General features: G+C 36.4%; 1 protein-coding gene across 2 annotated transcripts in view; it reads right to left on the reverse strand.

Annotated features, from left to right (window-relative positions):
• Positions 1-22,398, reverse strand: part of Ttc27 (tetratricopeptide repeat domain 27) — a 202,539-nt gene that overhangs the window by 9,904 nt on the left and 170,237 nt on the right. The gene's annotated exons all lie outside the window — the stretch shown is intronic.

Genomic DNA, 22,398 nt, shown 5'->3' on the forward strand with positions numbered 1-22,398 from the left:
TTAGCAAGACTCTACCTAAAATTTAAAAATTTTAAAAAGGCTGAAGCTGTGGCTTAGTATGAAGGCCCTGAGCTCAATTCCCAGTTTAAAAAAAAAAAAAGAAGAAAGAGACAAGGGGAAAAATCCTGGACAACGAATAAAATAAAAAGCACGCCATCCTGAAAGACTCTCTAGAACTGCTAGAACTGCACACTGACTACCTCTCCCTCTCCATGTCTCTGCTAAGGCTGCTGTGTGGGTTCTTTTTTAATCTACCTATTTATAGCAGATGTTTGCAGTACATAATGTGTACATTGAACCAGGTCCTTAACAGACCTTCATTCTTTTTATTCCTCTTCCTTCACCCTCTCTGCTCCCTCCATTTCTAGTCTCCCTTCCCATTTGCAAAGGGTCCCTGTTTCCTACTGTCTTTTGTTTTTAAAATTATTTATACTTCAGGGAGAGGACTGCATGACATCACCTTGTATCACCAGTGTCTAACATAGTGTCTGGCACACAGCACTGACTCAATACATTCTTCAGGAAGTACTGCTAAGAGAAAAGCTGCCTCTGTGACACTTTGCCTGCCTCCTCATAGAACATTCATCCACCCATGAGGTGAGGCCAAGGAATCCAGGCTCCTTGAGAACAAACGCAAACACTTTCAGGAATGTGAGCTCAGGAGCTGAGGTATGGCTCAGTGGCAGAATTTGTGCTTAGCATGCACAAGGCCCAGAGTTTGATTCCTAGCACTCCCGGGCCACAAAAAGAAAAAAGAAGAAGAAGAAAAAAAAAAAAAAAATCCCAAGAATGTGAGCCTAGATTTATGGTCCTAATTATATACATAACAAAAGCAGTCAGAACATTCCATTGTGCTTCTTCTTTTTTTGTTTGAACGTAATGCATTATCTCTGCCTGTAAACTCCAAATACCATTCCACGTATTATACCTAAAAGTAACAAAATTCATATTACATATCTATTTGTGGCTTTAAGTCTGAAAGTAACAATGCAGAAGAAACAGTATGAAGAAGAAAAAAACAATAAAATGGAAACAAAACTTTGTAAATAAGGAAGGAAACTGAGGTTGAAGAGACAGGATGGGAATGGAGAAAAACAAAACGGGGAACTAAGATCTATCACACACAAGTACAAATTTTCTATGATGAATGTGATCGTTATGCATATCTAAATTGTATCAATAAACAGAATTTTTTAAAAATTTAAAAAGAAACAGTATGAAGGTATATTGCTTGTTTGAAATGGTCATTCTGTAAAGCATTTCAACTTGTTTTGAAAGGGGATGGTCTATTGAAATAGCTACTACCACGTACAAAAGAAATACACTGACTTAGTAAAAACACTACTGCTTCTGGGATTTAGTCAAATTGAGGAAACAATGGGGGAGAGAAAGCTTTCCATCTTTGCCACTAAGAATTCAATGCTGTACTCCTGGCATTTGAAAAAGAAAACCTTTTTCTTTTTCCCTCTTTCATATGTTTGTGATACATATTGATATATGTTTGTGATACATTAATATTTACATTTCCTTTTTTGGAATTGGTACATATGTAGATCATATCTTGGTCATTTTTTACTCCTTTCTTCCTTTATCCTTCCCTTGCCATCTGATCCCATCCCTCAATTACAAAACAGTTTATCTCCCGGTTTCTTACCATTTTTTCTCTATTCTTCATTTATATTTTGGGCTTGTCATGCAAGAGGAATTATGTGATGTTTAACATTTTGTGCTGACATATTTCATTTAACATTATAGGCTCAAGATCCATCCATTTTCTTATGAATGACATGAATTCATTCTTTTTTTTTTAAATGAATTCATTCTTATGGTTGGGTAAAGCTCGATTTATATATACACCACATTTTCTTTTTTGACGAACTGATTGGGATTTGGGCTGTTTCACAAGCCCAGCTATTGTGAACTGTGCTGCTATAAACATGGGTATGTATGTGTCACTAAAGTATGAAGACTTTGGATTCTTTTTGGAATATTCCCAGGAGAGGAAAAACTTGGTGATATGTACATGCCTGTGCGCTTGCTGGAGTGCCACTTGGGGGTGAAGAGAAGTTTAGGGAGGCAAAGTCTTTCTGGAGAGAGAGGGGGAAAGGAGCTATACGTACAACAGAGACAGGATTTCCTCCTCCCAGTTCATATGCAGATACCCTAAGTGATAGGTGATGGGAAGGGATGGATACTCGGTTTGTACTGTTAGTCCCTCTCTGTATGCCAGGGTCTGGATTTGGACTTAGAAAAGAGTTCTATATGGAAAGAATAAATGATGAGAATCATTTATGGCCACAGCAGATGTTACCTAGGGACTATTGGTAATAAGGATACAGACTGAATCTTAAGGAACACGACATTTGAGAGGAGTGCAAATAAATGGAATCCACTATTGGGACAAAAAGGAGTGGCCAGAAAGAGGGGATGGTGATGTCACGGAAACCAAGGAAAGAGAGGACATCTGCAGGAGAGCACAACTGGATTTGGCAAGCACAAGGATTAGTAACTATGTCCAGAATTACAGCAGAGAGAGGGCAGGAAAGATCACGATTTGAGACAAGAGATTTACAAAGACAAACACATGGACACCAAGACAGTAGTTAACGTCATGGAAAACAAAAGAGCAAAGAGCAAAACCATCCCTATGGTATCATAATACTCATTCTAAACACCCGGGCTTCCCTTGTGTACCTCTGTTATGTCACCTCTGCTGCAACGGACAGCTTCCACTGAGGTGCTGGATTCGCTCGCCTACTTCTGTCAGTACCACTGTTCTCTAAACTAGGCCTACAGCTGCTTTCTTCTCAAAAGGGGGCATGAAAGTCGTGACAGACTGCTTATGTCTTCCCAAAATTCTTGTCCACCCAAAACCTCAAAATGTGGCTTTCTTTCAAAATAGGGTCTCTGCAGATATAATAAGTTAGGGTAGAGTCATGCTGGACTACAGAGGGCCCTAAATTCAGGGAGGCCTAGAAGCCATTCCAGTGGCTTCTTCATGCAAGAAGAAAACACACAAGAGACACCCAGATAAGATGGAGTTATAATGCTACACAAGCCAAGGAGTGCCAGAGACCACTAGAAGGTGGGAAAGGTAAGGAAAGATGCTTTCTCTACAGGCTTTAGGGGACCACGGTAAGTCAGCACTTGGATTTTTGGCCTCCAAAACTGAAAGAAAAGAAAAACTTGTTGTTTTAAGGTATCAAGTTTGCAGTAATTTGTTTCGGCCCTAGGAAACCAATACAACAGTTGTAACTAAAGAAAACACTTACACACATCAAAATAACGTCTGCAGGCATTCCCCTGGATCCAGTACTCCTCTTCTGGTTGCAGCCCAGGACGCAATAAGTAAAAGATGTCTTCATCACAACATGTCTGTTCTGAGGCTGGTGACCCCTACTAGCACCTCACTCACTGGGCAGAAATCAGGATTTCCCCATGAGAAGAAATTTTAAATACCCAACCCCTTGGTCTCTGCCTTAGTAAAATATGATTTTTGTGTCACAACAATACATGCTGTGTCTTCCTCTAAGCTTATAAAATACTTATCATACTTTACCCTTGATTTACTTAGCCGGGTTTCTTCCCTCCTATTATCTGTTGTTATTATGTTATTACTATTTCCTCTGCGTGTGTGTGTTGGGAACTGAGTCTAGGGCCTTGCAAGTACTCATTCACTGAGGTAAATCTCAGCCCTTGTAAAAATTTTATTTTGAGAAACGGTCTTGCTAAGTTGCTGAGAATAACCTTGAACTTTAGGCATCCTGCCTCAGTCTCCCTGGTATCTGGGAGTAATTAGGGTCACAAGCATGTGCCACATCTGGCTGATTTCATTTTTTTTTTATGATGACGATGATGATGGTAACCACAGCAGTGACATTTAAATAGCATTTGTATGTACCAGGCATAGTACCAAGCATTTCACACATATTAACTCATTTAATCCCTAAAACAATCTTGTAAGGCTGGTACTATCATTATCCCATTTTATGAAACTGAGGCAAAGTGATTATGCAACTTACCCAAGGTCGTCCAGTTACTGAGTGACGGGCAGAAGTGGCAGGCAAACTCAGCTTATCTAACTCCAGAGTGTACACTCTTACCTACAACACAATTCTGCTTCTCAAGAGATTCCAATTGAAATACTTTATCCATCTGAATTTTTTTTAGTTTAGAAAGTGAAGCAGACCTTTAGCTTTTGGTGCTGAATGTTTGGCCAACTCTTTTAACACATACTGAATATTCTATTTTTACCTCACAGATTTAGAATGTCCCTACTATCATGAACTAAATTCTCATACCAACTTGAATCTATACATTTCAATTTCATTCCTGTCGTACATATTAACTATATAATAAGGATAATATTAGCTGTTTGTCTTTCCTATATAAAAATATTTTGTCACAGAGTTTTTTTAATACAGTCATAAAAATTTCTTCCAATTTTCTTCTGCTTCAGAGTTCAAGAACTTTGCTAAGCATCTACTTCCATTCCTAATTTTTCTGTGACACAAAAGTATTAGGTATATAGTGAATCCATTTACAATTCACTTGGTGTACTATAAAATAATCTAAATAAAACTTTAAAGCCTGGATGCTTAGAGATTTTTTTCTAATTTAATTATAGTGAAATGCACATAACATGTAATTTATCATTTTAAGTGTACAGTCGTATTAAATTCATCCATATGGTATGCAACAATCACTATGATCCAGCTCCATACCTCTTTTCATCTTGCAAAACATGATACCCTAGTTCATCAAGCAGTAACTCCCATTTTCTCCTGAGCTCTAACCATCATTCTCCTTTTTTGGTCTTTAATATAGACTGCTCTTGGTGCTTCATATATAACTGGAATCATACTGTATTTGTCTTTGTGACTGACATATTTCACTTACCACAATGTCCTCAAAGTTCACTAATGTTATGACATATGTCAAAATTTCCTCCCTTTAATGGTAGGAACATCCCATTACATCTATATACCAATTTGCTTATCAATCACCCACCAATTGACCAATGGACACTTGGGTTACTTCCATGTTTTTGCAATTGTGAAAAATGCTGATATGAATATGGATAGGCAACTACTTGTTCGAGATACTGCTTTAAATTATTTTGGACGTGTACTCAGAAGTGGCTTTTCTGGACTACACAGCATTTTTTGTTTTGAAAAAGTGTTTTTTGGGGGAAAAAAAAACCCCTAATACTGTTTTCCACAGTATCAATACCATTTTACATTACCACTAACCAATGCACCAGAGTTCCAATTTCTCCATAACCTTACCAAACTTGTTATTTTCTGCGTTTTTATTTCTTTGACTACAGCCATTCAAATGGGTTGAGGGGTATCATCTTCTAGTTTTGATTTGCATTTCCGTAGTAATCAGTGAGGCTGAGTATCTTTTAATGTGCTTGTTCATTTATTTTCTTTGGAGGAACATCTACTTGAGTCCTGTGTCCACTTATGAATTGCGACTTTATTACTATTATTGAATTTTAGAAGTTTTGTACATATGCTGGATATTAATCCCTTATCAGACATATGATTTGAAAATATTTTCTCTCGTTCTGTGAGTAACCTTTTTGCTCCACTGATTATGTCTTTTGACGCACATTTTATTTTCATGTAATTCAATATGTCTGTTTTTCTTTTGTTGCCTGTGTCTTCAGTGTCATATCAACAAATTTTGCTAAATCCAATGTTGTTAAGCTTTTGGTTTGATTTCTTCTGAGACCCTTATACTTTTAGCCCTTACTTTTAGGTGTCTGACCCATGTTGAGTCAGGTTTTGTATATGTGTTAGCTAAGGATCCAACGTTATTCTTTTGCACATAGATATCCAATTTTACCAGCATACTTTATTTAAAAGAAGATCCTTTACCTAATGAATATTCTTAACATTCTCGTCAAAAATCATTTGATTATATAGTCAAGGGTTTATCTCTGGAAGCTTTATTCTGTTGGTTTACATGTCTGTCTTAATGCAAAGGCCATCCTCATTTGATTGCTATCATCTGTGGTAAATTTTGAAATAAGGAAGTGTAAGCTCCCTAGTTTTAATCTTTTTCAAGATTTTTGCCTATTTGAGATTCCAGGTGAATTTCAGGATAGGTGTTTCATTTTTGTAAAAACTGTATCGGGATTTTTAAAGATATGACATTGTAATCTGTACATTACTAGGGTAATATTGGCATTTTAATATTAAGTCTCCCAATCTGTGAATACAGACTATTTCCATTTATTTGTGTCACTTCAGTTTTTTTCAGCGTCTTGTAGTTTTTATTGTGCAGTCTTTTCCTTTCCTGGTTAACTTAAATATTTTATTACTCTTGATGCTATTGCAAATAGAAGTATTAAAGATTAGTTAATGTTAGTGTATAGAAATACAACTGATTTTTGTGTGTTAAATTTCTATCCCATTATTTTGCATTATTCACTACTAGTAGCTAACATTTTTTTGGTAGAATCTTTAGGATTCTCTCTATAGAAAATTATATGGGGCTGGGGGTGGGGCTCAGTTGTAGAGTGCTTGCCTATCATGTGCAAGACCCTGGTTCAGTCCCCAGAACAGAAAGGGCAAGAAAAGAGCGAAAGAGGGAGGCAGGGATAGAAGAAGGATGGGAAGGCAGGAAAGCAGGAAAGAAAGACGGCAGGGAAAGGGAAAGAAAAAAAGGTAGCATCCGTAAACAGAGAATTTTACCTCTTCCTTTCCAATTTGAATGTCTTTTACTCGACTTTTTAAATTGCTCTCGTTAGAACTTCCAATACAGTATTGAATAACAGTGCATGCAGACATCATTAATCTTCAAGAAAAGGTTTTTAGTCTTTCACTACTGAATGTAATGGCCACTGTGCCTTTTTCTCAAATGCTTTTATGTTGAGCTTATTTTCTCATGTTTCTACTTTGTTGTAGTTTTTATTTGGAAAAAGTGTTAAATTTTTTCAAATGCTTTTTCTGCATTGAGATGAGGATCTGGGTGGGTTTACTTCCTTCATTCCATTAATGTATATATTACACATGTATGCTTTCATTCTGTTAATGTATTACATTCATCATCACATTTTAGGAATAAATTCCACTTAGTCTTGGTGTATAATTCTTTTAATTTGTTGCCAAATAGTTAGCAAATATTTTGTTAAGGGTTTTGCATCAATGTTCATAAAGAATTTTGGTCTACAATTCTCTTCATTGTAGGGTCTTTTGAAAATTTCAGTATGTATCTCTTACTAGTTACAAGATTGAATGTCTTTTGACATGCTGTTGTATTACTTTTAATAAGAGAGGACACAATGTCATCCTAGATGAAAAAGAAATACAAAATATGAGTTCAATATTCTCGTTTTAAGTGAGTCTACCTACACAGGACATGTGATGAATATATGCCAGTCATTACAGCAGACAAATCTTGCTGTGTTACTGGGTGAGTCAGAAAACTTTCTCTTTAAATTTTTGGAAAAGTTCTTCAAAAGTCTAACAGATTTCAGCCATGAAGCCATCAGGTCCAGGGTTTTTATCTGTTGGAAGAGTTTGATTACTGATTCAATCTCTTTACTAGTTACACATTTATTCTGATTTTCTGATCTAGTGATTTCTGACAGGTTTTGTTTTTTTGGGTTTTTGTTGTCATTTTGGTACTAGAGACTGAACTCAGGAGCTTGTGCTTGCCAGCCAAGAGCTTACGCCAGTGAGCTAAATTCCCAGCCTCCGACAGGTTTTGTGTTTCTAGGAATTTGCTCATTTCATCTAGCTTATGCTACATGTCAGCTAACAATTGTCCATAATACAATCTTTTTTGTTTCTGTAGAATCAGCAGTAATGTTCCCACTTTCATTTTTTTAATAATCACTTTGATTATTCTTAGTTTATCTCTTTTATTAATGTATCTAAAGATTTCTTCATCTTATCTTTTTTGAAGAACAAACTTTTACTTTACCAATTTTCTACCATCTTTTCTATTCTCTATTTCATTTATCTCTAGTCTAATACCATTTCCTTCCTTCTGCTACCTGTGGGGTTAGTTTGTTCTTCTTCTAATTCCTTAAGTTGTTAAGTTACACTGTTGACTTAAAATCTTTCCTGTATTTTATTACAGACATGTCTGGCTATAAATTCCTCTCTTACCAGTGTTTCTGCCATGTCTCATGTTTTGGTATTAAGGGTATTTGGTATTAAGGTTCTGTCATGTCTCATGTGTTCTTTTCATTCATCTCTCAATATTTCCTAATTCTTCCTTTGATTTCATCTCTAATCGCTCATTAAGAATGCAGTTTAATTTCCATATTTTTGTGAACTTTCTGTGGTAATCAGAGAAGACATTCTGTGTGATACCCAACATGCAGTGTTAAAGGAGGAAAGGCTTATTTAGCTCACAGTTTGTAGAGGTTTCTATCCAAGGGAGGGTATGTGGCAGACAGGCAGCACAGCAAACAGCTGTCCACAGAGGTATTGAACAGCAACAAGGAAGCTTAACAGCATCTTTCAGCCCTTCTGTCTATTACAGACTAATGAAATCAGTGCTTTGCCAAACCTACTAGTGAGCTGATTTAGTAATCACACATCCTTAATTCCAGCATCACACACTCTAGATTCAGCCACCTCTGAAAAGCATGAAGCTTTGGCAGGACATGTAGACATAAACCGTAACAGAGATCTAACTTAAGATATCTCCTAGAAAATGTCCATGTGCACTTCAGAAGAATGTATATGTTGGTAGTATTGGGAAAAGTGTTCTGGATATGGTCATATTCTGGATAAAATTCAGTAACAAAGCCTCAACTGCCTTTACAGCTCTAAAACCATTCCTTTGCTTATATTACAAAATTACATGTCTAGACGCTGTGTGCCCCCAAACATATAGTAATACCTTTGTAATGTTTTAGTCCTTAAATTATGTAGAAAACAAATAATGAATTAAAAATTATAGTTAAAATAATAATAGCTTTTAATTAGTAGTTGTTTTAGGCAGAAAACAAATAGAATTACAAACTTTTTATAATACCAGTTTTTACAACTGCGTACATATTTCTTTTCTTTTCTTTCTTTCTTTTTTTTTTTTTTTTTTTTTGTCTTTTTCATTTTTATCGGTACCAGGGATCGAACTCACAACCGCCTGCTCGCAAGGCAGGTGCTTATGCCGCTGAGCTAAATCCCCAGCCCCCACATATTTATTTTCAATGAGATCTACATTTCTTCATATAGCTTTGATACACTGTCTCAATGTTCTTTCATTTCACTCAAAACTCAGAATTCCTTTGAGTATGTCTTGCTCAGTAAGTTTAGTAGTAATGAACTCCCTTGGTTTGTCTCTATCAAGGAATGCCTTGATTCTCCCTCATTTTTTTTCTTTTTTTCTTCTGGTATTAGGAATTGAACTCAGGACCTTGCACTTGCCAGGCAAGCACTGTGCCACTGAGTTATATTCCCAGCCCAACTCTTTCTCTTTTGAAGGAAACTTGTGCCAGACACAGGATTCTTGGATGATAGTATTTTGCGTGTATGTTTTTAGCACTTTGAATGTATAAGCCTATTGCTTTCTAGCCTCAAAGATTCTGATGAGAAAGCTGCTACACCGAAAAAACAAACAAACAAACAAAACCAATACAATGAAGAGAAAACCTACCAAATAGAAAAAGAGTTTTGCCAGGTACTCTTCTGAGGGCTAATATCTAGAATATATAAAGAACTAAAAAAAAATTAGATTCCCCCCAGCCCACAAATAAAAGATCCAATGAAAAAATGGGCTAGTGAAGTAAATAGGTACTTCTCAGAAGTAAAAATGATCAACAAATACATTTTTTAAAAATGTTCAATATCCTGGCCTTCAGAGAATGCAAATTAAAACAACACAGATTTCATCTTATTCCAGAAAGTACATCTATTATTAAGACCAACAACAAATGCAGGAGAAGCCGTGAGGATAAAGGAATCCTTCTACACTGATGGTAGGAATATAAATTAGTACAATCACTATGTTTTTGTACTCAAAAAACTAAGGCTATATATTCCATTTAACCCAGCTATTCTCCTTCTTAGTATCCTCTAGAAAGAGTTAGACATTGTATTACAGTGATACATGCATATCCATGTTTATAGCAGCACAATTCATAACAGCCAAATCTTGCAAGTAGCCTACATGCCCATTAACAGATGAATGCATAAAGAAAATGTGCTATAAGAACATAAGGAAATGCTACGTCAAAAGGATAAGCTTGATTCATATGCAAATGGGCACACCTCAAGACTACATTATAAAATGAAATACATCAGACACAAAAACTTAAATATCACCTTATTCCTCTTATATGAAAAACCCGAAATATAAATAAAGAGAAAGATAGAAGATGGATAATAGCAGGTAGGGAAATCTTCTTCAAATGGGAGGGAATCAAGAAATGCAGGAAGGGCCCCTCCCCTGCACCCAGAAGCCAAGAGGAGCCTCAGTCACTCCTTCCACACACCTGGACAACCTCAGCAGCAGAGGGGTGCCTCAGCCACCCTCCCCCTGACCCAGATGACTTTAGCAGCCCCCGGGAGCATCAGTAACCCCTTCTACCATCTTCAGTACCTCAGTGGGCTGCTGGGAGCCTCGGCTACCCCTCCCCCCACCCAGAGGACCTCAGTAGGCTGGCAACAGCATGGTGAGTCCCCAAGTAGAGAACTCAGTGGGTTAACAGGAGCCTTAGTAAACCCTCCCTATACCAGGAGGACTTTGGCAAGCAAGCAAGACAGCAGGAGAGCTCTTCTTCCATACAGAGAACTCTGAGTGGGATGGCAAGAACACCAGCCAGGCCTCCCCAACCCCGAGAAACCTGACTGGGACTGTAAGACCCCTAGTGAAACAGTAGGGTCTGGAGTCCTGGAACAGCCTGAAGCCATGGTAACAATATGAGCTAGGGGTTGGCTCACATCAATACTCCTAGGATAGTCAGCCTAGGAAGACAATAGGACTCACACAACTGGCCTGCAAGAGCAATTCAGGTGATTGGCCCTTCTCCTACACTGTAGACCCAGCAACTGGGTAAACATCAGCCACACAGTAGGACCCTAACACACACAAAGGACAGTCAAGACTAATGGAATTGAAAAGACCAAAATATTAACCCACTAGGTCAAAATGACAAAACAAAAAGCAAATGCAACCTCAAATACCCAGTCAATCCAGAACAAGTACAAGAGACATCGAAATAGAGGACATTGGAAGTCACATGCCTGAAATTTCTGAAAAGATAGCAAGTGAAATAAAGAAACAAATCCCTTAATGAAGGAATTGCTCAGCATAGCTAGAGAAGACACAGATTTTTAAAAAAGTACAGGAACATGGGAAAAAGATAGAAACCTTGAATAAACAATATAGGAAAGAAACAGAGTATGTGAAATGGATTCAAAGAGATGAAAATTCCATTGGGAAGTTGGAAAACCTGCTTGAATGAAACTGAAGATAAAACTCTCAGACCTCAAAGACAGGATCACAGCTAGCAATCATAAAAGGAAAGAACGCTTAAAAATAACAAGGGACTATGAAATAACAATTCAACAACTCTAAGATGATGCAAAGAAAAACAATATAATACTGATAGGTGTTGATGAAATGCAGGAGTCAATGCAAATGACATAAAAAGCTATTCACAGCAGTAATAGAAAGTTTCCCAAGCATGGGAAAAGACTCTGATATGCAGATAAGTGAGGCATATAGAACTCAAATGGCCATAACCAAAATAAATATACACCCAGACATATAATAATCAAGATCCCAGAAATTCAGCATAAAAACAGAATGCTAGAAGTTATTAAAGAAAAGAAACACCTCTATCAAGGAAAACCCATTAGCATCATGGCCAACTTCTCAACACAAACCCTCAAGTCAAGACAGCTTGGAGTGAAGTACTTCAAGCCCTGAAAGAAAATAACTTTCAACCAAGAATGGTGTACCCTGAAAAACTATCTTTGAACATTGAAGCAGAAATAAAACTTGTCCACATGTCAAAGAGCTGAACAAAGAACAACTGAAAAAATTCATGCCCACCAAACGAGCCCTAGAAAGAGCACTGAAAGACATACCAGATGGAGGTAAAAATGACCTCAATTCCCAGAGCAACAAAAGAAGGAAACCTGCAGCCAACAATTATAACCACCAATGTAAATGGCCTCAGTTCCCCAATTAAAAAATAGATTGGCAGAATGGATCAAGAAACAGGGTCCAACAATATGCTGTATACAAGAAATACATTTAACTCAAAATGAAACTCACAGACTGAAAGTCAAAGGATGGAAAACAATATTCTGTGTGACATAAACCCAGAAAAAAGCAGGGGTGGCTGTTCTGTTTGCAGACAATATGACCTTCAAATCAAAACTGATCAAAAGTGATAAAGAAGGTCACTACACACTTGTTAGGGGAAAAATTCAAGAGGAAGAGATACCAATCATAAATATATATGCATCAAATACGGGAGCATCTAACTAGATATGACAAATACTAATAGACACGAAAAATCAAATATGCAATAACAGGATAGTAACAGGGGACCTAAATACCCCATTGTCACAAAGACATTGGTCAACTAGACAAAAAGAACAGAACTAAATAAAACCTGTGAACATATGGACTTACTGTTTACTCGGTGTACCACTCAACAACATACATTCTTCTCAGCTGCGCATGGGACATTCTCTAAAACAAATCATATAATAGCCCCAAAACATGCTTAAGTAAATGTAAAGGGACTGAAATTATACCATGCAAACTATCTGACCACAGTACACCAAAATCGGAAACTAATGGCAAAGGAAACTACAAAACCTACATAAACACATGGAAATTAAGTAACACCCTCCTGAAAAACCAATGGGTTTCAGATGAAATTAAACTATACAATTCAATGAAAATGCAGATACAACATACCAGGAAACTATGGGATACAGTGAAAGTGGTCTTAAGAGGGAAATATATAGCAATGATTTCTTACATCAGTAAAACAGAATGAGCACAAATAAACAACCTAATGCTGCATCTTAAGTTTCTAGAAAAGGAAGAGCAAGTCAAGCCCAAAGCCAAAAGAAGAGAGGAAATTATAAAAATCAGAGCAGAAATCAGTGCAATAGAGACTAAAAAAAAAATCCAAAAAAATCAATGAATCAAAGGGTTGGTTCTCTGAAAGAATAAATAAAATCGACAAGCCCCTAGCCAACTTTATTTTTAAAAGGGAAGAAAAAGCTCAAATTCATGCAATAAGGAATGAAAGAGGCGAAATCACTACAGACCCTATAGAAATACAAAAGATCATCAACACCTATTTTGAAAACCTCTACTCCCAAAGGTTTGATAACACAGAGAACATAAAGAGATTCCTAGAAGCATATGAAGTACCAAAGCTAGGTCATGAAGATGTAAAACTGCTGAATAACCCAATTTCTATTAATGAAATTGAAAATGTAATTACGTCCTTACCTACAAAGAAGAGCCCAGGCCCAGACGGATTTACTGCAGAATTCTACAAGAAATACAAAGACCACCTAATACCAACACTCCTCAAACTCTTCAATGAAATTGAAAGGGACGCAATAATCCTTCCTAAATCATTCCTAGAAGCAAATATTACTCTAGTACTAAAACCTAAGAAGGACTCAACTGAAAAAGAGAACTACAGACCAATCTCCCTAATGAACACAGATGCAAAAATCGTCAATAAAATATTGGCAAATAGAATGCAGGAAATCATCAAGAAGATCATACACCATGACCAAGAGGGATTCATCCCAGGCATGCAGGGATGGTTCAATATACGTAAATCAATAAATGTAATACACCATATCAATAGAGCCAAAAGTAAGAATCACATGATCATTTCTATAGGTGCAGAAAAAGTGGTGTTTTTTTTTTTGTCTTTTTCCTTTTTATTGGTACCAGGGATCGAACTCAAGACTGCCTGCTTGCAAGGCAGGCGCTTATGCCGCTGAGCTACATCCCCAGCCCCTCAGAAAAAATTTTTGATAAGGTCTAACATTCATTTATGATAAGAACCTTGTAGAAAAATTAGAATAGATGGTCTTTACCTCAATATAACAGCCAATATCATACTAAATGGCCAAATATTGAAGGCTTTTACTTTAAAATCAGGCATAGACAAGGATGTCCCTTATCACCGCTCCTATTTAATATACTACTGGAAATACTAGCCAGAGCAATTAGACAAAGGAGAGAAATAAAAGGCATAAAGATAAGAAAAGAAGAAGTTAAATTATCATTATTTGCACATGGCATGATACTCTACATTATTTGCAGATGACATGATATAGAAGATCCCCAAAACTCCATTGAAAGACTCCTAGATATAATAAATAAATTCAGCAATGTAGCTGGATATAAAAGCAATACTCAAAAATACTCTAACAACAAAATCACAGAGAGATAAATAAGAGAAGCCACACCCTTCGCACTAGCAACCAAAAAAATGAAATATTTAGGAATTACTGTCACAAAAGAAGTGAAAGACCTATACAGGGAAAATTATAATACACTGAAAAATGAAACTGAAGATGATCTCAGAAAATGGAAAGATATCCCTTGCTCATGGATAGGAAGAATAAATATTGTGAAAATGGCCATTTTCCCAAAACTTTTATACAGATTCAATGCAATCCCGATAAAAATACCATCAACCCACCTCATAGAACTCAAGAAATCACTCCTAAAATTCATCTGGAGCAAGAAGAGACCTAGAATAGCAAGGACAGTTCTAAGCAGCAAAGGCAAGGCAGGAGGCATCACAATCCCTGACTTGAAGTTATACTACAAAGCAACTGTAGTAAAATCAACATGGTACTGGAGCCGAAGATCAGTGGAACAGATTAGAAGATACAACCACAACTACAAATACACTCAACCACCTTATCTTTGATAAAGGAGCCAAACATGTTCACTGAAAGATCGACAGTCTCTTTAATAAATGGTGTTGGAAAAACTGGCTCTCCATATGCCGAAAACTAAAACTAGACCTATGCCTATCACCATGTACTAAAATAAAATCTAAATGGATCAAAGATCTAAATACTAAAACAGAAACACTAAATCTATTGGAAGATAAATTGGGTAAAAACCTTGAAGACATAGGGGTAGGTAGAGAATTCATGAACAGGACTCAAACCGCATGGGAAATACTTCCCAGAGTCAATAATTGGGATCACCTCTTATTAAAAAGTTTCTGTACGTCAAAAAAAATCTCTAGCATAGTGAAAAGAAAACCCACAAACTGGGAAAAAAATCTTAGTGAACTGCCCCTCACACAAAGGACTTCTGTCTAAAACATATAAAGAATTAAAAAAAAATCAGATCTCCAAAATTCAAAGACCCAATCCAAAAATGGGCATCTGAGATGAATAAACAATTTTCAGATGAAGAAATACAAATGGCAAATAAATACATGAAAAAATGCTCAACATTATTAGTCATTAGAGAAATGCAAATTAAAACCACACTGAGATTTCATCTCACTCCTGAAAGAATGGCCAAGATCAAGAAAATCACCAACAACAAATACTGAAGAGGCTGTGGGGAAAAAGGAACTCTCCTGCACTGTTGGTGAGCGTGTAGACTGGTGCAACCATTGTGGAGGTCAGTCTGGAGATTTCTCAGAAAGCTGGGATTGGAAGCCCCATTTGACCCAGCTATTCCACTTCTAGGCATATTCCCAGAACTGAAAGCATCATACCACAGTGACATATGTGCACCCATGTTTATAGCAGCACAATTTGTAACAGCCAGATCTTGGAAACAACCTAAGTGTCCATCAACTGAGGAATGGATTTAAAAAGTTGTGGTATTTTTATACAATGGAGTACTACTCAGCCATAAAGAATAATCACATTGAGATATTATAAATAAGTGGACACAGCTTGAGACCATACTTATAAGTGAAATAAATCAAAACTCACATGTATAAATACCAAATAGTTTCCCTAGTGTAAAAAATGATAAGAACACATAAAAGTATGTGGTAATCATGATTCCCAATCATATTGGTTTGAAGCCATATAATGTTTTCACTCATTAATTGGAATGGTTTTAACCTGGGTTGTTTGATTTTAGTATCTGTGATAGTATAAATAGCTATTTTGAAGAAAACAAGACATCAAGTTTGAAGACATAGGCAACTACTTTGAAGACAATAAGATTCACTAAGATACCCATTCTGGTTTGACTATTGTCTTCTTTGGAAGTCCTGTAATGTTTACAATGCCTAAGTTTTATTGGTCTTGTTCTCTACTGTTTTGTCCAACTTTATAATATCTAATAAGATAGACAATTCTTTTTAAGGAAACAAGGGACAACGTTGATAACCATTGTTGATAAACTTGTACTCTGTTCTACACCATGTGCTATGTCTATCCTTGGTATTGACTGACAGCTTTGTTTTGCCATATTTGACTGTATTCTTCCCCCCCCCCCCAAAGAAAGTAATAAGCACTAAGGAGTAATAAAATCCAAGATGTGTAAATTTTGTTGTAAAAAAGAGAGGGAAAAAAAAAAAAAGAAAAGGAGCTCTAACGGATATAACAGCAAGTGTGTTTGGGGGTGTTAAATAGCTGACTTTATCAATGTTTTTGGAACATTGAACACAGCTGTTTGCAGTCTCCCTGTTTGAATGTCCACCTTGTGTTCTTTGATACTGTGATTTGAGGAACTATTTTCAAGAAGATAGTGTGTAATCTACTAGCAGATGATTTCTTACTGTTATGTTTTTTTGTTTTGTTTTGTTTTGTTTTGTTTTGTTTTGTAGTTCTGTATTGCGTGTACCCTTACGCCGCTTTGGTTTGTTTTGTGTTTTTCTCTTTTTCCTCTTAAATAAAAAATAAATAAATAAATAAATAAATAAATAAAAGAAAACAAGACATCGTAAAAGCTAGTGCTGATTTAATATCATCTGGTTTTGAAGTCCCATCAAATACATGTTATACATCTGTTACATGTATACATGTATTACATGTTATACATGTTATACATCTGTTTCCACTGGTTTTAACATGTATCTTACTATATTTTACTATATGCGATAGTATAAACAAAATTTTTTGTAGGCAAAGAGATAATATAGAAACCATTGTTCGTTTTCTGTTAGCTGGTTCTAGATACCCTGTAATTCTTTCATTCTCTTGAATGGCTTCACACTGTCTTGATATGCTTGATGCTATAGTATACGAAGTTATACTCAAATAATTCAAGGAAAGAGGCACTATGTTGACTACTATTTTGTTAGGTTATCTGGGGGTGAAACACAATGATGCTTAAATTGTTCGGTTCTGACCTGTGTTGTCCTGTTACAATGTCCTCTTTTATCTCAATCTTCTCCCTTTTTTAAATTAATCTATTTTTTTCTTATTTTTTTTAATTAAGAGAAAACTAAATTAAAAAATAGCGGGATATATTATAATAACTTTTTTGTTTTCCTATTAACCTGATTTGAACCCCAGTATTACTGTCCCCATCTTGTTCTGTCTGATTTTACTATATTCTATTTTGTTTGATAGCATCAAATTTGAGACTATAGGCAACCACTTTGAAGGCAATAAGATTTACTATAATGCCCATTATGGTTTGAGTGTTATTTTCTTTTGAAGTGCTATAAGGTCTCCAGTGTAGGTTTTATTGGTCTTTTTCTGTACTGTTTTGGTCAATTCTATTATACCTAATGATATAGGCAACTCTTTTTAAAATAGCAAGAGGCACAATGGTAACCATTTCTGATCACCTGGTATTCTATTTTTGCATCATGTACTATGCCCATCCTTCTGTTTTAACTGACTCCATTTTGTTTAGTCACATTTGGTTTTAATCTCTTAAAAAAAATAAGAATTGTGGGAGTAATAAAACCCAAAAAGTGTAATTGTTATTGTAAAAAAGAGAGGAAAAGAAAGTGGTCTAAAGGATATAACTGCAAGTATCTTTAAGTGTATAGGATAGAAAACCATATTACTGAGCTTTTGTTGGATCAATGAACAGAACTGTCTGCAACCTCACTGTATGAATGTCCACTTTATATGCTTTAATTTTATAATTTGGACAACTGTTTCTAAGATGACAATATGTAACCTATTAACTAGTGATTTCTTACTATATTTTTTTCTTGAAATTCTGTATTACTTGTGCCCTTTTACTGCTTTGTTTTTTTATTTCCTTTCTTTTTTCTCTTTAAATAAAAATAAAATAAAAAATTTTAAAACCTGTATGTTTTATTATATGTCAAGAATGTCTCATTTTTTTAAAACCCTATTACACATATACATGATAGGGAAATATATTATTCACTGTAAGTTCCCCACAGACTTCAAAACACAGCGAAAAAAAATAGGCATGTTTACATGTGATTTCTATCCACTAACCACGTCTGGTGAAATTATGCCAGCTCTCTGGGTCTTACACTAATTGAGTTAATTGAGGAAAATTTAATTTCCATCTCAGATTACTGTATGCCCTATAAATGACAAGTCATGTTATACAGCAGGAACATACTAAGCAGTTAATGTACCTTAATCCCTATGTATGTAAACAGCAAAGCAGGTGTCAATAATATAATACATTATTTTTCCATGATTGCAAACTTATCAAGAATAAGAAAAAAACTACAAAAATGAAAAGAACTAGCAAATGAACAGTAGTATTTACACTGAGCAAAGAAGCAATGACACTGTATTAGTCCATTTTCCTACAGCTGGGACACAGTATCTGACACCACCGACCTTAAAGATGAGACAGTAACTGTGGCTAATGGTTTTAGTCCATGCCTGGTCTGCTGGCACCAAGGCCAAAATGGCGTGGCAAAAGGACACGGTAGCTCACTTCATTGCAGTCAGGAAGCAGAGAGAAGGAAGCATGAGCTAGGGCAAGAGCACACCTTCCAAGGTCAGGTGTGGTGTCACACACCTGTAATCCCAGCACTCCTGAGGCTGAGGCAGGAGGACCGCTACAAGTTCACAGCTGGCCTGGGCTGCCAAGTGAGTTCAAGGCCAATCTGAACTGCTTAGGGGAAGTCTGCCTTCAAAAGACAAAAACAAACAAACAAACAATAAAAGGACAAGACAGGGACAGGGGCAAGGAAAAAAAAGAAAAGAAAAGAAAAGAAAAAAAAAGAAAAGAGAAAAGAAAAGAAACACACCTTCCAGGTCATGTGCTTAGTGACCCGCCCCTCCACGTCCCGGCACTGTAGATCTAAACCATAATAGATATACACAAGGATGTGTCTACAAGGGTTTTCACAGCATTATTTTCAACAGTAGAAACCTGGGAAACCAAACATGAACTAGTTAATGTACAACCACGAAAATCAGTTTTATGATAGATAAATAAAAGTACTGTATATATCCTAGACATGAATATAAAAAAAATCCTATCACACAAAAGCATTTGTAAGTTTTATTGATCTATACCTTAGTCAAAATTCAGGACATAGAAAGAAAATCAATACAGTTTGCATATCTGCTCCTTCCTGTATTATGTACACTAAGAAAACAAGCAGCAAGTTTAATCTATGTATGAATTTATATATTCTCATATACTCACAATAGAAAAAATTAAAAGTACAATAATTTAGAACTATAAAGAAGTAGAAAAGAATAGATAAAAAGAATTTTACAGCAAATTAAAATAGAATGGAGTCAGGCAGTGTCAAACATTAAGAACATCAGAGAATTTTTTAAACAATAGCTGCATCCAGGCTTGGTGCTGCATACCTATAGTTCCAGCACCTGGGAGGCCGAGGCAGGAGGATCATCATGAATTCAAGGTCAGTCTGTGCTACATAGTGAGTTCAAGCCCAGCTTGAATTACACAGTGAAACCCTGTCTCAAAAAAGGCCAAAAAGAAAACAGCTGGCAAAATATATAGAGCCTGATGAAATCATTTTTTAAAACCAAGATAAAATTATCCTAGGCAATCAATCGTCTGTGTGCACTTACTAGTTATCAAAAAACATGTTGAAAGTTGGGTGTGGTAGTATACAACTGCAATCCCAGCACTCAGAGGCTGAGGCAGGGGGATTGTTGCAAGTTTGAGACCAGCATGGGTTACAAAGTGAGCTCAAGGCCAGCCTGAACTGCACAGTGAGACCTTGTCTCAAAAAGATTAAGAAAATTTTAAAAAGCATGTTGACAGCATATCCTATGAAGCTGGATATGCCTGAGCCTATCACTAGACAGACTTTCTGTCCATCATAGAATCACAAAACTAACCATTAGAGATTCTGAACACACCTGCCAGACACTAAACAGTGCCATCAGAGTTTCACAACACTTCAAAAGAGAGCTAACGACAGGCTCACACAGGATATCAAGACATGAACAAATTACCTCATTGTGGCTATTCCTACATCAGAGGAAGTCCTTTAGAGGTACTAAATACGACAGTTTGATCTTAGCAAATCAGCTGTAGTTGTTATGCTCTTAGTTCTATTCCCCCATAAATTCAAATGTGAAAATTAAGGGAAATTTAAGTAGAATTCTCCAATACCTTCTCAGCTACTGCAACTGCAAGCAACAGGAATCATGTAGGCTGAATATATTTTATTCTAAATCATCATTTTGAAGGAAGCAATGATTTCTTTGTTTCATTTTGTTTTCTTTTGTATGGAATATATATGTCTTTCAGCAAGATTTGGCATACTTAAACCAACTAAAATCAACATCATATTAGTGACTTTGCAACTGTTTATGATGTAAAAGAAGCACTTTTTCAAAACAACCTTTGACGAGTTATTTTTCCTCATAAAATCATTAGTTCTCTTAAAACAAACAAAGTAGTAGGACAGGAAGAAAGGGCACACAGAGATACGCACCTGCTTATGATAATACAAATCTGTGCTACACAGTTGTGGTGAGAATTAAATGAGTTAATACATGTAAAAGGCTTAGAATAGTGTCTGACACAGCAAACCTTTAGAAAATGTTAGATATTATCACTTTACCATGTCCCACTTTGACTTGTGCTATGTCCCTTGAATGCAGGGAAGAGTAAGTGACAGAGAAAATAGAAGTCCTTTTCTTTGACGCTTACATACTTCAACCCACACAAGTCCATCTGACATATGAAGAGACGGGCTAGACTTAGCCATCTGGGTTCTTTATATAAACCTAACCCTTTTAGCGCCAAACATGAAAGGGTGATCAGGATTTTCTTGGGATCCAAAAAGTCACATTGGTGAACTATTTGTACCTAATCCTTAACAGATATGATAAACAGTATAGGTTAAAGTACAGCTTTACCTGAGATATTCCACTCACATTACAAAGAAAAACAGATGACTTTGGAATTAGAGGCACATGACAGAAGATTAATGGTATCACACTGACCAAGAAAGCCAATTCCAAGACAAAGAGATGACACAGCCAGACAGCCAACACGAATGCCGATCGGACAGGAAAGTAGACTGCCACGGTGGAGAATCTCCCTCTCCAGTCTGATCAGGAACAAGCAGAGCTTAATACTTCCTTCTGATTTGGAGTTAAGCTTATTCAGCTTACTCTAGGGGACTCTACTAAGGCCCCCGCTCACTCTTGACAGTTGGTGATGCCAAAGAATGCTGGAACTGAGAAGTACAGCATGCATTTCATACACATTTTTTTTAAACATGAAAGAAAATAACAGAACAAATTTGAAGCATAAGATGGAGTATATTGTATCCCCTGAGATTTGAGGAACAGCTTTCAAAAGCTTTCCTAGTAAAGACAGATCATCTGACAAATCAAGGATGAAGTACACAAAAAATAAGTGATATCCTCGGTGGTCTGCAACGCATTGAGATCTATTTGGAGCCTCATCAGTGTGCCGTGCCGAGAGAAGAAATGTGAAGGAGACAGAACTGTGTCCGTGGAGAATGTCAGCCATGTGACTAGGGCGAGCGCTCGACTGCTGGGGGGCTGTGCAAGTGGATTTGCTAGAACTCACGTCCTCTTCAGAATGCTAAATTCTGCTGCACCTTCACTCACATTTTAAATGATTTCTACTCTGTAAAATTCAAGTCCATTCTCTAAAATGAATGTATAATAATATGACAGGAAAAAAAAGAGAAGAGGAAGTGAGGAGGAAGTGGGGAAAAAAGAAAAAGAAAAGTAATTGAAGGAGCCAGTGCAGCCTCTCCAGGTAGATGCATGGTTCTACTTGAAGCCACAGACTTCCTGAGGCGGAAGATAACATTACTGTCAATTATACAGCTATGCCTGTAAGGGCACATAGATAAGCCGAAGGCTAGGGCTCTAAGATATGCCCAAATAAACTGTACCTCAGGATAACTGGGGTACAGATGATATGCCATAAGACCAGAGAGGCACTGCACTGTCATGTATTAGACATTGTTCCTAATTTTTCTTAATTCCAAATTCATCATTTTAAATAGCATATATTGATTCT

The sequence above is a fragment of the Cavia porcellus genome, unplaced genomic scaffold (genome assembly GCF_034190915.1).
Source record: "Cavia porcellus strain 051 isolate PalLab524CR breed Dunkin Hartley unplaced genomic scaffold, mCavPor4.1 scaffold_1, whole genome shotgun sequence".
In the NCBI taxonomy this organism is placed as follows: domain Eukaryota; kingdom Metazoa; phylum Chordata; class Mammalia; order Rodentia; family Caviidae; genus Cavia; species Cavia porcellus.